Consider the following 14429-nt stretch of genomic DNA (forward strand, 5'->3'; position numbering starts at 1 on the left):
AATGCCGTCTTAACTGCAAGAGGAGTGCGACTTCTTAGAGTCTGTGCTTCGATCCTTTCCTGAGAGACCAGTATTAGTTTCCGATACCTCACTGCAGGTTCAATGTATTCCTTGGACCTTCACATTGACGATGAAACACAGAAATCGCATCGCAAATAAATACAAAAAGCGCAATGCCGCCTTAAGTACAAGAATAGAGACTCTCCTAACAGTCGGTGCTTTGATCCTTTCCTGTGAGACCAGTATTAGTTTCCGATACGCCACTGCAGGTTCAATGTATTCCTTGGACACTCACATTGACGATGAAACACAGAAATCAATTCGGAATTAAATACAAAAGGCAAAATGCCGTCTTAACTGCAAGAGGAGTGCGACTTCTTAGAGTCTGTGCTTTGATCCTTTCCTGAGAGACCAGTATTAGTTTCCGATACACCACTGCAGGTTCAATGTATTCCTTGGACCTTCACATTGACGATGAAACACAGAAATCGCATCGCAATTAAATACAAATGGCACAATGCCGCCTTAAGTACAAGAATAGAGACTCTTCTTACAGTCGGTGCTTTGATCCTTTCTTGTGAGACCAGTATTTGTTTCCAATACACCACTGCAGGTTCAATGAATTCCTCAAACATTCACATTGACGATGAACCACTGAAATTACATTGGAAGTAAATACAAAAGGCACAATGCCGCCTTAAGTGCAAGAAGAGTGAGACTTCTTAGAGTCTTTGCTCTGATCCTTTATTATGAGACCAGTTATAGTTTCCGAAACACGACTGCAGGTTCAATGTATTCCTTGGACCTTCACATTATCGATGAAACACAGAAATCAAGTCGGAATTAAATACAAAAGGCACAATACCGCCTTAAGTACAAGAATAGAGACTCTTCTTACAGTCTGTGTTTTGATCCTTTCCTGTGAAACCAGTATTAGTTACCGATACACCACTGCATTTTCAATGTATTCCTTTTACATACACATTGACGATGAAACACTGAAATTGCATCGGAATTAAATACAAAAGGCAAAATGCCGTCTTAACTGCAAGGGGAGTGCAACTTCTTAGAGTCCGTGCTTCGATCCTTTCCTGAGAGACCAGTATTAGTTTCCGATACACCACTGCAGGTTCAATGTATTCCTAGGACCTTCACATTGACGATGAAACACAGAAATCGCATCGCAAATAAATACAAAAAGCCCAATGCCGCCTTAAGTACAAGAATAGAGACTCTCCTTACAGCCGGTGCTTTGATCCTTTCCTGTGAGACCAGTATTAGTTTCCGATACGCCACTGCAGGTTCAATGTATTCCTTGGACATTCACATTGACGATGAAACACAGAAATCAAGGCGGAATTAAATACAAAATGCAAAATGCCGTCTTAACTGCAAGAGGAGTGCTACTTCTTAGAGTCTGTGCTTTGATCCTTTCCTGAGAGACCAGTATTAGTTTCCGATACACCACTGCAGGTTCAATGTATTCCTTGGACCTTCACATTGACGATGAAACACAGAAATCGCATCGCAATTAAATACAAATAGCACAATGCCGCCTTAAGTACAAGAATAGAGACTCTTCTTACAGTCGGTGCTTTGATCCTTTCTTGTGAGACCAGTATTTGTTTCCAATACACCACTGCAGGTTCAATGAATTCTTTAAACATTCACATTGACGATGAAACACTGAAATTACATTGGAAGTAAATACGAAAGGCACAATGCCGCCTTAAGTGCAAGAAGAGTGAGACTTCTTAGAGTCTGTGCTTTGATCCTTTCCTATTAGACCAGTATTAGTTTCCGATACACCACTGCAGGTTTAATGTATTCCTTTTACATTCACATTGACAATGAAACACTGAAATTACATCCGAACTAAATACAAAAGGCACAATGCCGCCTTAAGTGCAAGAAGAGTGAGACTTCTTAGAGTCTTTGCTTTGATCCTTTATTATGAGACCAGTTATAGTTTCCAATACACGACTGCAGGTTCAATGTATTCCTTGGACCTTCACATTAACGATGAAACACAGAAATCAAGTCGGAATTAAATACAAAAGGCACAATGCCGCCTTAAGTACAAGAATAGAGACTCTTCTTACAGTCTGTGTTTTTATCCTTTCCTGTGAGACCAGTATTAGTTTGCGATACACCACTGCAGGTTCAATCTATTCCTTTTACATACACATTGACAATGAAACACTGAAATTACATCGGAATTAATTACAAAAGGCACAATGCCACCTTAACTGCAAAAGGAGTGAGACTGCTTAGAGTCTTTGCTTTGATCCTTTGCTATGAGACCAGTTATAGTTTCCGATACACGACTGCAGGTTCAATGTATTCTTTGGGCCTTCACATTAACGATGAAACACAGTAATCAAGTCGGAATTAAATACAAAAGGCACAATGCCGCCTTAAGTACAAGAATAGAGACTCTTCTTACAGTCTGTGTTTTTATCCTTTCCTGTGAGACCAGTATTAGTTTGCGATACACCACTGCAGGTTCAATCTATTCCTTTTACATACACATTGACGATGAAACACTGAAATTACATCGGAATTAAATACAAAAGGCACAATGCCACCATAACTGCAAAAGGAGTGAGACAACTTAGATTATGTGCTTTTGTTCCTTTCCTATGAGACCAGTATTAGTTTCCGATACACCACTGCAGGTTCAATGTATTCCTTTAACATACAAATTGACGATGAAACACTGAAATTACATCGGAATTAAATACAAAAGGCACAATGCCACCTTAAGTGCAACAGGAGTGAGACTTCATTGAGTATGTGCTTTGATCCTTTCCTATGAGACCAATATTAGTTTCCGATACACAACTGCAGGTTCAATGTATTCCTTTTACATACACATTGACGATGAAACACCGAAATTACATCGGAATTAAATACAAATGGCACTATGCCGCCATAAGTGCAAGAAGAGTGAGATTTCTTAGAGTCTTCGCTTTGATCCTTTCCTATGAGACCAGTTATAGTTTCCGATACACGACTGCAGGTTCAATGTATTCTTTGGACCTTCACATTAACGATGAAACACAGTAATCAAGTCGGAATTAAATACAAAAGGCACAATGCCGCCTTAAGTACAAGAATAGAGACTCTTCTTACAGTCTGTGTTTTTATCCTTTCCTGTGAGACCAGTATTAGTTTGCGATACACCACTGCAGGTTCAATCTATTCCTTTTACATACACATTGACGATGGAACACTGAAATTACATCGGAATTAAATACAAAAGGCACAATGCCACCATAACTGCAAAAGGAGTGAGACAACTTAGATTATGTGCTTTTGTTCCTTTCCTATGAGACCAGTATTAGTTTCCGATACACCACTGCAGGTTCAATGTATTCCTTTAACATACAAATTGACGATGAAACACTGAAATTACATCGGAATTAAATACAAAAGGCACAATGCCACCTTAAGTGCAACAGGAGTGAGACTTCTTTGAGTATGTGCTTTGATCCTTTCCTATGAGACCAATATTAGTTTCCAATACACAACTGCAGGTTCAATGTATTCCTTTTACATACACATTGACGATGAAACACTGAAATTACATCGGAATTAAATACAAATGGCACTATGCCGCCATAAGTGCAAGAAGAGTGAGACTTCTTAGAGTCTTCGCTTTGATCCTTTCCTATGAGACCAGTTATAGTTTCCGATACACGACTGCAGGTTCAATGTATTCTTTGGACCTTCACATTAACGATGAAACACAGTAATCAAGTCGGAATTAAATACAAAAGGCACAATGCCGCCTTAAGTACAAGAATAGAGACTCTTCTTAAAGTCTGTGCTTTGATCCTTCCTGTGAGACCAGTATTAGTTTGAAAAACACCACTGCAGGTTCAATCTATTCCTTTTACATACACATTGACGATGAAACACCGAAATTACATCGGAATTAAATAGAAAAGGCACAATGCCTCCTTAACTGCAAAAGGAGTGAGGCTTCTTAGAGTATGTGCTTTGATCCTTTCCTATGAGACCAGTATTAGTTTCCGATACACCATTGCAGGTTCAATGTATTCCTTTTACATACACATTGACGATGAAACACTGAAATTACATCAGTATTAAATACAAAAGGCACAATGCCGCCTTAAGTGCAAGAAGAGTGAGACTTCTTAGAGTCTTTGCTATGATCCTTTCCTATGAGACCAGTTATGGTTTCCGATACACCACTGCAGGTTCAATGTATTCCTTGGACCTTCACATTAACGACGAAACACAGAAATCAAGTTGGAATAAAATATAAAAGGCACAATGCCGCCTTAAGTACTAGAATAGAGACACTTCTTACAGTCGGTGTTTTGATCCTTTCCTGTGAGACCAGTATTACTTTGCGATACACCACTGCAGGTTCAATCTATTCCTCTTATATACACATTGACGATGAAACACTGAAATTACATCGGAATTAAATACAAAAGGCACAATGCCACCTTAAGTGCAAAACGAGTGAGACTTCTTAGAGTATGTGCTATGATCCTTTCCTATGAGACCAGTATTAGTTTCCGATACACCACTGCAGGTTCAATGTATTCCTTTTACATAAACATTGACGATGAAACACTGAAATTACATCGGAATTAAATACAAAAGGCTCAATGCCGCCTTAAGTGCAAGAAGAGTGATACTTCTTGTAGTCTGTGATTTGATCCTTTCCTGTGAGACCAGTATTAGTCTCCGATACACCACTGCAGGTTCAATATATTCCTTGGACCTTCACATTAACGATGAAACACAGAAATCGCGTCGGAATTAAATACAAAAGGCACAATGCCGCCTTAAATACAAGAATAGAGACTCTACTTACAGTTGGTGCTTTGATAATTTTCCTGTGAGACCACTATTAGTTTCCGATACACCACTGCAGGTTCTATGTATTCCTTGGACATTCACATTGACGTTGAAACACAGAAGTCGCATCGGAATTAAATACAAAAGGCACAATTCCGCCTTAAGTACAAGAATAGAGACTCTGCTTACAGTCGGTGCTTTGATCATTTCCTGTGAGACCAGTATTAGTTTCCGATACGCCACTGAAGGTTCAATGTATTCCTTGGACATTCACTTTGACGATGAAACACTGAAATTACATCGGAATTAAATACAACAGGCACAATGCCGCCTTAAATGCAAGAATAGTGAGACTTCTTAGAGTCTGTGCTTTGATTCTTTCCAATGAGACCAGTATTAGTTTCCGATACACCACTGCAGGTTCTATGTATTCCTTGGACATTCACAGTGACGACAAAACACAGAAATCGCATCGGATTTAAATACAAAAGGCACAATGCCGCCTTAAGTACAAGAATAGAGACTTTTCTTACAGTCAGTGCTTTGATCTTTCCTGTGAGACCAGTATTAGTATTCGATACACCACTGCAGGTTCAATGTATTCCTTGGACATTCACATTGACGAGGAAACCCTGAAATTACATCGGAATTAAATACAAAAGGCACAGTGCCGTCTTATGTGCAAGAAGAGTGAAACTTCTTAGTCTGTGCTTTGATCCTTTCCTGTGAGAGCAGTATTACTTTCCGGTACACCACTGCAGGTTCAATGTATTCCTAGGACCTTCACGTTGACGACAAAACACAGATATCGCATCGGAATTAAATACAAAAGGCACAATGCCGCCTTAGGTACACGCATAGAGACTATTCTTACAGTCGGTGCTTTGATCCTTTCTTGTGAGACCAGTATTAGTTTCCGATACACCACTGCAGGTTCAATGAATTCCTTAAACATTCACATTGACGATGAAACACTGAAATTTCATTAGAATTAACTACAAAAGGCACAATGCCGCCTTAAATGCAAGAAGAGTGAGACTTCTTAGAGTCTGTGCTTTGATCCTTTCCCATGAGACCAGTATTAGTTTCCGATACACCAATGCAGGTTCTATGTATTCCTTGGACATTCACATTGACGACAAAACACAGAAATCTCATCGGAATTAAATACAAAAGGAACAATGCCGCCTTAAGTACAAGAATAGAGACTCTTCTTACAGTCGGTGCTTTGATCTTTCCTGTGAGACCAGTATTTGTTTCCAATACACCACTGCAGGTTCAATGAATTCCGTAAACATATTCACATTGACGATGAAGCACTGAAATTACATTGGAATTAAATACAAAAAGCACAATGCCGCCTTAAATGCAAGAAGAGTGAGACTTCTTAGAGTCTGTGCTCTGATCCTTTCCTATGAGACCAGTATTAGTTTCCGATACACCAGTGCAGGTTCAATGTATTCCTTTTACATACCCATTGACGATGAATCACTGAAATTACATCGGAATTAAATATAAAAGGCACAATGCCACGTTAAGTACAAAAGGAGTGAGACTGCTTAGAGTCTGTGTTTTTCATCCTTTCCTATGAGACCAGTATTAGTTTCCGATACACCACTGCAGGTTCAATGTATTCCTTTTACATACACATTGACGATGAAACACTGATATTACATCGGAATTAAATACAAAAGGCACAATGCCACCTTAACTGCAAAAGGAGTGAGACTTGTTAGAGTATGTGCTGTGATCCTTTCCTAAGAGACCAGTATTAGTTTCCGATACACCAATGCAGGTTCAATCTATTCCTTTTACATACACATTGACGATGAAACACTGAAATTACATCGGAATTAAGTACAAAAGGCACAATGCCACCTTAACTGCAAAAGGAGTGAGACTTCTTAGAGGCTTTGCTTTGATCCTTTGCTATTAGACCAGTTATAGTTTCCGATACACGACTGCAGGTTCAATGTATTTCTTGGACCTTCACATTAACGATGAAAGACAGTAATCAAGTCGGAATTAAATACAAAAGGCACAATGCCGCATTAAGTACAAGAATAGAGACTCTTCTTACAGTCTGTGTTTTGATCCTTTCCTGTGAGACCAGTATTAGTTTGCGATACACCACTGCAGGTTCAATCTATTCCTTTTACATATACATTGACGATCAAACACTGAAATTACATCGGAATTAAATACAAAAGGCACAATGCCACCTTAACTGCAAAAGGAGTGAGACTTCTTAGATTATGTGCTTTTGTTCCTTCCCTATGAGACCAGTATTAGTTTCCGATACACCACTGCAAGTTCAATGTATTCCTTTAACATACACATTGACGATGAAACACTGAAATTACATCGGAATTAAATACAAAAGGCACAATGCCACCATAAGTGCAACAGGAGTGAGACTTCTTAGAGTATGTGCTTTGATCCTTTCCTATGAGACCAGTATTAGTTTCCGATACACAACTGCAGGTTCAATGTATTCCTTTTACATACACATTGACGATGAAACACTGAAATTACATCGGAATTAAATACAAGAGGCACTATACCGCCATAAGTGCAAGATGAGTGGGACTTCTTAGAGTCTTTGCTTTGATCCTTTCCTATGAGACCAGTTATAGTTTCCGATACACCACTGCAGGTACAATGTATTCCTTGGACCTTCACATTAACGATGAAACACAGAAATCAAGTCGGAATTAAATACAAAGGGCACAATGCCGCCTTAAGTACAAGAATAGAGGCTCTTCTTACAGTCGGTGTTTTGATCCTTTCCTGTGAGACCAGTATTACTTTGCGATACACCACTGCAGGTTCAATCTATTCCTATTATATACACATTGACGATGAAACACTGAAATTACATCGGAATTAAATACAAAAGGCACAATGCCACCTTAAGTGCAAAAGGAGTGAGACTTCTTAGAGTATGTGCTTTGATCCTTTCCTATGAGACCAGTATTAGTTTCCGATACACCACTGCAGGTTCAATGTATTCCTTTTACATAAACATTGACGATGAAACACTGAAATTACATCGGAATTAAATACAAAAGGCTCAATGCTGCCTTAAGTGCAAGAAGAGTGAGACTTCTTAGAGTCTGTGATTTGATCCTTTCCTGTGAGACTACAATTAGTTTCCGATACACCACTGCAGGTTCAATGAATTCCTTAAACTTTCAAATTGACGATGAAACACTGAAATTACATTGGAATTAAATACAAAAGGCACAATGCCGCCTTAAATGCAAGAAGAGTGAGACTTTTTAGAGTCTGTGCTTTGATCCTTTCCTATCAGCCCAGTATTAGTTTCAGATACACCAATGCAGGTTCTATGTATTCCTTGGACATTCACATTGACGACAAAACACAGAAATCGCATCGGAATTAAATACAAAAGGCACAATGCCGCCTTAAATACAAGAATAGAGACTCTACTTACAGTTGGTGCCTTGATCCTTTCCTGTGAGTCCAGTATTAGTTTCCGATACACCACTGCAGGTTCTATGTATTCCTTGGACAGTCACATTGACGTTGAAACACAGAAGTCGCATCGGAATTAAATACAAAAGGCACAATGCCGCCTTAAGTACAAGAATAGAGCCTCTGCTTACAGTCGGTGCTTCGATCCTTTCCTGTGAGACCAGAATTAGTTTCCGATACGCCACTGAAGGTTCAATGTATTCCTTGGACATTCACTTTGACGATGAAACACTGAAAGTACATCGGAATTAAATACAACAGGCACAATGCCGCCTTAAGTGCAAGAAGAGTGGAACTTCTTAGAGTCTGTCCTTTGATCCTTTCCTGTGAGAGCAGTAATACTTTTCGGTACACCACAGCAGGTTCAATGTATTCCTTGGACCTTCAAGTTGACGACAAAACACAGATATCGCATCGGAATTAAATACAAAAGGCACAATGCCGCCTTAGGTACAAGCATAGAGACTATTCTTACAGTCGGTGCTTTGATCCTTTCTTGTGAGACCAGTATTAGTTTCCGATACACCACTGCAGGTTCAATGAATTCCTTAAACTTTCAAATTGACGATGAAACACTGAAATTACATTGGAATTAAATACAAAAGGCACAATGCCGCCTTAAATGCAAGAAGAGTGAGACTTTTTAGAGTCTGTGCTTTGATCCTTTCCTATCAGACCAGTATTAGTTTCCGATACACCAATGCAGGTTCTATGTATTCCTTGGACATTCACATTGACGACAAAACACAGAAATCGCATCGGAATTAAATACAAAAGGAACAATGCCGCCATAAGTACAAGAATAGAGACTCTTTTTACAGTCGGTGCTTTGATCTTTCCTGTGAGACCAGTATTAGTTTTCGATACACCACTGCAGGTTCAATGTATTCTTTGGACATTCACATTGACGATGAAACACTGAAATTACATGGGAATTAAATACAAAAGGCACAGTGCCGTCTTAAGTGCAACAAGAGTAAGACTTCTTGGAGTCTGTGCTTTGATCCTTTCCTGTGAGAGCAGTATAATTTTCCGATACACCACTGCAGGTTCAATGTATTCCTTGGACCTTCGCATTGACGACAAAACACAGATATCGCATCGGAATTAAATAAAAAACGCCCAGTGCCGCCTTAAGTACAAGAATAGAGACTCTTCTTACAGTCGGTGCTTTGATCCTTTCTTGTGAGACCAGTATTTGTTTCCAATACACCACTGCAGGTTCAATGAATTCCTTAAACATTCACATTGACGATGAAACACTGAAATTACATTGGAATTAAATACAAAAGGCACAATGCCGCCTTAAATGCAAGAAGAGTGAGACTTCTTAGAGTCTGTGCTCTGATCCTTTCCTATGAGACCAGTATTAGTTTCCGATACACCAGTGCAGGTTCAATGTATTCCTTTTACATACACATTGACGATGAATGACTGAAATTACATCGGAATTAAATGTAAAAGGCACAATGCCACGTTAAGTACAAAAGGAGTGACACTTCTTAGAGTCTGTGTTTTTCATCCTTTCCTATGAGACCAGTATTAGTTTCCGATACACCACTGCAGGTTCAATGTATTCCTTTTACATACACATTGACGATGAAACACTGAAATTACATCGGAATTAAATACAAAAGGCACAATGCCGCCTTAAGAGCAAGAAGAGTGAGACTTCTTAGGGTCTGTGATTTGAACCTTTCTGTGAGACCAGTATTAGTTTCCGATACAGCACTGCAGGTTCAATGTATTCCTTGGACCTTCACATTAACGATGATACACAGAAATCGCCTCGGAATTAAATCCAAAAGGCACAACGAAGCCTTTAGTACAAGAATAGAGACCCTTCTTACAGTCGGTGCTTTGATCCTTTCCTGTGAGAACAGTATTAGTTTCCGATACACCACTGCAGGTTCTATGTATTACTTGCACATTCACATTGACGATGAAACACAGAAATCGCATAGAATTAAATACAAAACGCACAATGCCGCCTTAAGTACAAGAATAGGGACTCTTCTTACAGTTGGTGCTTTGATCCTTTTCTGTGAGACCAGTATTAGTTACCGATACACCACTGCAGGTTCAATGTATTCCTTTTACATACACATTGACGATGAAACACTGAAATTGCATCGGAATTAAATACAAAAGGCAAAATGCCGTCTTAACTGCAAGAGGAGTGCGACTTCTTAGAGTCTGTGATTCGATCCTTTCCTGAGAGACCAGTATTAGTTTCCGATACACCACTGCACGTTCACTGTATTCCTTGGACCTTCACATTGACGATGAAACACAGAAATCGCATCGCAATTAAATACAAAAAGCGCAATGCCGCCTTAAGTACAAGAATATAGACTCTTCTTACAGTCGGTGCTTTGATCCTTTCCTGTGAGACCAGTATTAGTTTCCGATACGCCACTGCAGGTTCAATGTATTCCTTGGACATTCACATTGACGATGAAACACAGAAATCAAGTCGGAATTAAATACAAAAGGCAAAATGCCGTCTTAACTGCAAGAGGAGTGCGACTTCTTAGAGTCTGTGATTTGATCCTTTCCTGAGAGACCAGTATTAGTTTCCGATACACCACTGCAGGTTCAATGTATTCCTTGGATCTTCACATTGACGACAAAACACAGAAATCGCATCGGATTTAAATACAAAAGGCACAATGCCGCCTTAAGTACAAGCATAGAGACTCTTCTTACAGTCGGTGCTTTGATCCTTTCTTGTGAGACCAGTATTTGTTTCCAATACACCACTGAAGGTTCAATGAATTCCTTAAACATTCACATTGACGATGAAACACTGAAATTACATTGGAATTAAATACAAAAGGCACAATGCCGCCTTAAATGCAAGAAGAGTGAGACTTCTTAGAGCCTGTGTTTTGATTCTTTCTAATGAGACCAGTATTAGTTTCCGATACACCTATGCAGGTTCTATGTATTCCTTGGACATTCACATTGACGACAAAACACAGAAAACGCATCGGATTTAAATACAAAAGGCACAATGCCGCCTTAAGTACAAGAATGGAGACTCTTCTTACAGTCAGTGCTTTGATCTTTCCTGTGAGACCAGTATTAGTATTCGATACACCACTGCAGGTTCAATGTATTCCTTGGACATTCACATCGACGAGGAAACCCTGAAATTACATCGGAATTAAATACAAAAGGCACAATGCCGTTTTAAGTGCAAGAAGAGTGAAACTTCTTAGTGTCTGTGCTTTGATCCTTTCCTGTGAGAGCAGTATTACTTTCCGGTACACCACTGCAGGTTCAATGTATTCCATGGACCTTCACATTGACGACAAAACACAGATATCGCATCGGAATTAAATACAAAAGGCACAATGCCGCCTTAAGTACAAGCATAGGGACTCTTCTTACAGTCGGTGCTTTGATCCTTTCTTGTGAGACCAGTATTTGTTTCCAATACACCACTGAAGGTTCAATGAATTCCTTAAACATTCACATTGACGATGAAACACTGAAATTACATTGGAATTAAATACAAAAGGCACAATGCCGCCTTAAATGCAAGAAGAGTGAGACTTCTTAGAGCCTGTGTTTTGATTCTTTCTAATGAGACCAGTATTAGTTTCCGATACACTTCTGCAGGTTCAATGTATTCCTTGGACATTCACATTGACGATGAAACACTGAAATTACATGGGAATTAAATACAAAAGGCACAATGCCGTCTTAAGTGCAAGAAGAGTAAGACTTCTTAGAGTCTGTGCTTTGTTCCTTTCCTGTGAGAGCAGTATAATTTTCCGATACACCACTGCAGGTTCAATGTATTCCTTGGACCTTCACATTGACGACAAAAGACAGATATCGTATCGGAATTAAATAAAGAACGCCCAATGCCGCCTTATGTACAAGAATAGAGACTCTTCTTACAGTCGGTGCTTTGATCCTTTCTTGTGAGACCAGTATTTGTTTCCAATACACCACTGCAGGTTCAATGAATTCCTTAAACATTCACATTGACGATGAAACACTGAAATTACATTGGAATTAAATACAAAAGGCACAATGCCGCCTTAAATGCAAGAAGAGTGAGACTTCTTAGAGTCTGTGCTCTGATCCTCTCCTATGAGACCAGTATTAGTTTCCGATACACCAGTGCAGGTTCAATGTATTCCTTTTACATACACATTGACGATGAATGACTGTAATTACATCGGAATTAAATATAAAAGGCACAATGCCACGTTAAGTACCAAAGGAGTGAGACTTCTTAGAGTCTGTGTTTTTCATCCTTTCCTATGAGACCAGTATTAGTTTCCGATACACCACTGCAGGTTCAATGTATTCCTTTTACATACACATTGACGATGAAACACTGAAATTGCATCGGAATTAAATACAAAAGGCAAAATGCCGTCTTAACTGCAAGAGGAGTGCGACTTCTTAGAGTCTGTGCTTCGATCCTTTCCTGAGAGACCAGTATTAGTTTCCGATACACCACTGCACGTTCAATGTATTCCTTGGACCTTCACATTGACGATGAAACACAGAAATCGCATCGAAATTAAAAACAAAAAGCGCAATGCCGCCTTAAGTACAAGAATAGAGACTCTTCTTACAGTTGGTGCTTTGATCCTTTCCTGTGAGACCAGTATTAGTTTCCGATACGCCACTGCAGGTTCAATGTATTCCTTAGACATTCACATTGACGATGAAACACCGAAATTACATTGGAATTATATACAAAAGGCACAATGCCGCCTTAAATGCAAGAAGAGTGAGACTTCTTAGAGTCTGTGCTTTGATCGTTTCCTATGAGACCAGTATTAGTTTCCGATACACCACTGCAGGTTCAATGTATTCCTTTTACATACACATTGACGATGAAACACTGAAATTGCATCGGAATTAAATACAAAAGGCAAAATGCCGCCTTAAATGCAAGAAGAGTGAGACTTCTTAGAGTCTGTGCTCTGATCCTCTCCTATGAGACCAGTATTAGTTTCCGATACACCAGTGCAGGTTCAATGTATTCCTTTTACATACACATTGACGATGAATGACTGTAATTACATCGGAATTAAATATAAAAGGCACAATGCCACGTTAAGTACCAAAGGAGTGAGACTTCTTAGAGTCTGTGTTTTTCATCCTTTCCTATGAGACCAGTATTAGTTTCCGATACACCACTGCAGGTTCAATGTATTCCTTTTACATTCACATTGACGATGAAACACAGTAATCAAGTCGGAATTAAATACAAAAGGCAAAATGCCGTCTTAACTGCAAGAGGAGTGCGACTTCTTAGAGTCTGTGTTTTGATCCTTTCCTGAGAGACCAGTATTAGTTTCCGATACACCACTGCAGGTTCAATGTATTCCTTGGATCTTCACATTGACGATGGAACACAGAAATCGCATCGCAATTAAATACAAAAAGCGCAATGCCGCCTTAAGTACAAGAATAAACACTCTTCTTACAGGCGGTGCTTTGATCCTTTCTTGTGAGACCAGTATTTGTTTCCAATACACCACTGCAGGTTCAATGAATTCCTTAAACATTCACATTGACGATGAAACACCGAAATTACATTGGAATTATATACAAAAGGCACAATGCCGCCTTAAATGCAAGAAGAGTGAGACTTCTTAGAGTCTGTGCTTTGATCGTTTCCTATGAGACCAGTATTAGTTTCCGATACACCACTGCAGGTTCAATGTATTCCTTTTACATACACATTGACGATGAATTCTGAAATTACATCGGAGTTAAATACAAAAGGAACAATGCCGCCTTAAGTGCAAGAAGAGTGAGAATTCTTAGGGTCTGTGATTTGATCCTTTCCTGTGAGACCAGTATTAGTTTGCGATACACCACTGCAGGTTTAATGTATTCCTTTTACATACACATTGACGATGAAACACTGAAATTACATCGGAATTAAATACAAAAGGCACAATGCCGCCTTAAGTGCAAGAAGAGTGAGACTTCTTAGAGTCTTTGCTTTGATCCTTTATTATGAGACCAGTTACAGTTTCCGATACACGACTGCAGGTTCAATGTATTCCTTGGACCTTCACATTAACGATGAAACACAGAAATCGAGTCGG

This window comes from Schistocerca americana, unplaced genomic scaffold (genome assembly GCF_021461395.2).
Source record: "Schistocerca americana isolate TAMUIC-IGC-003095 unplaced genomic scaffold, iqSchAmer2.1 HiC_scaffold_13, whole genome shotgun sequence".
In the NCBI taxonomy this organism is placed as follows: domain Eukaryota; kingdom Metazoa; phylum Arthropoda; class Insecta; order Orthoptera; family Acrididae; genus Schistocerca; species Schistocerca americana.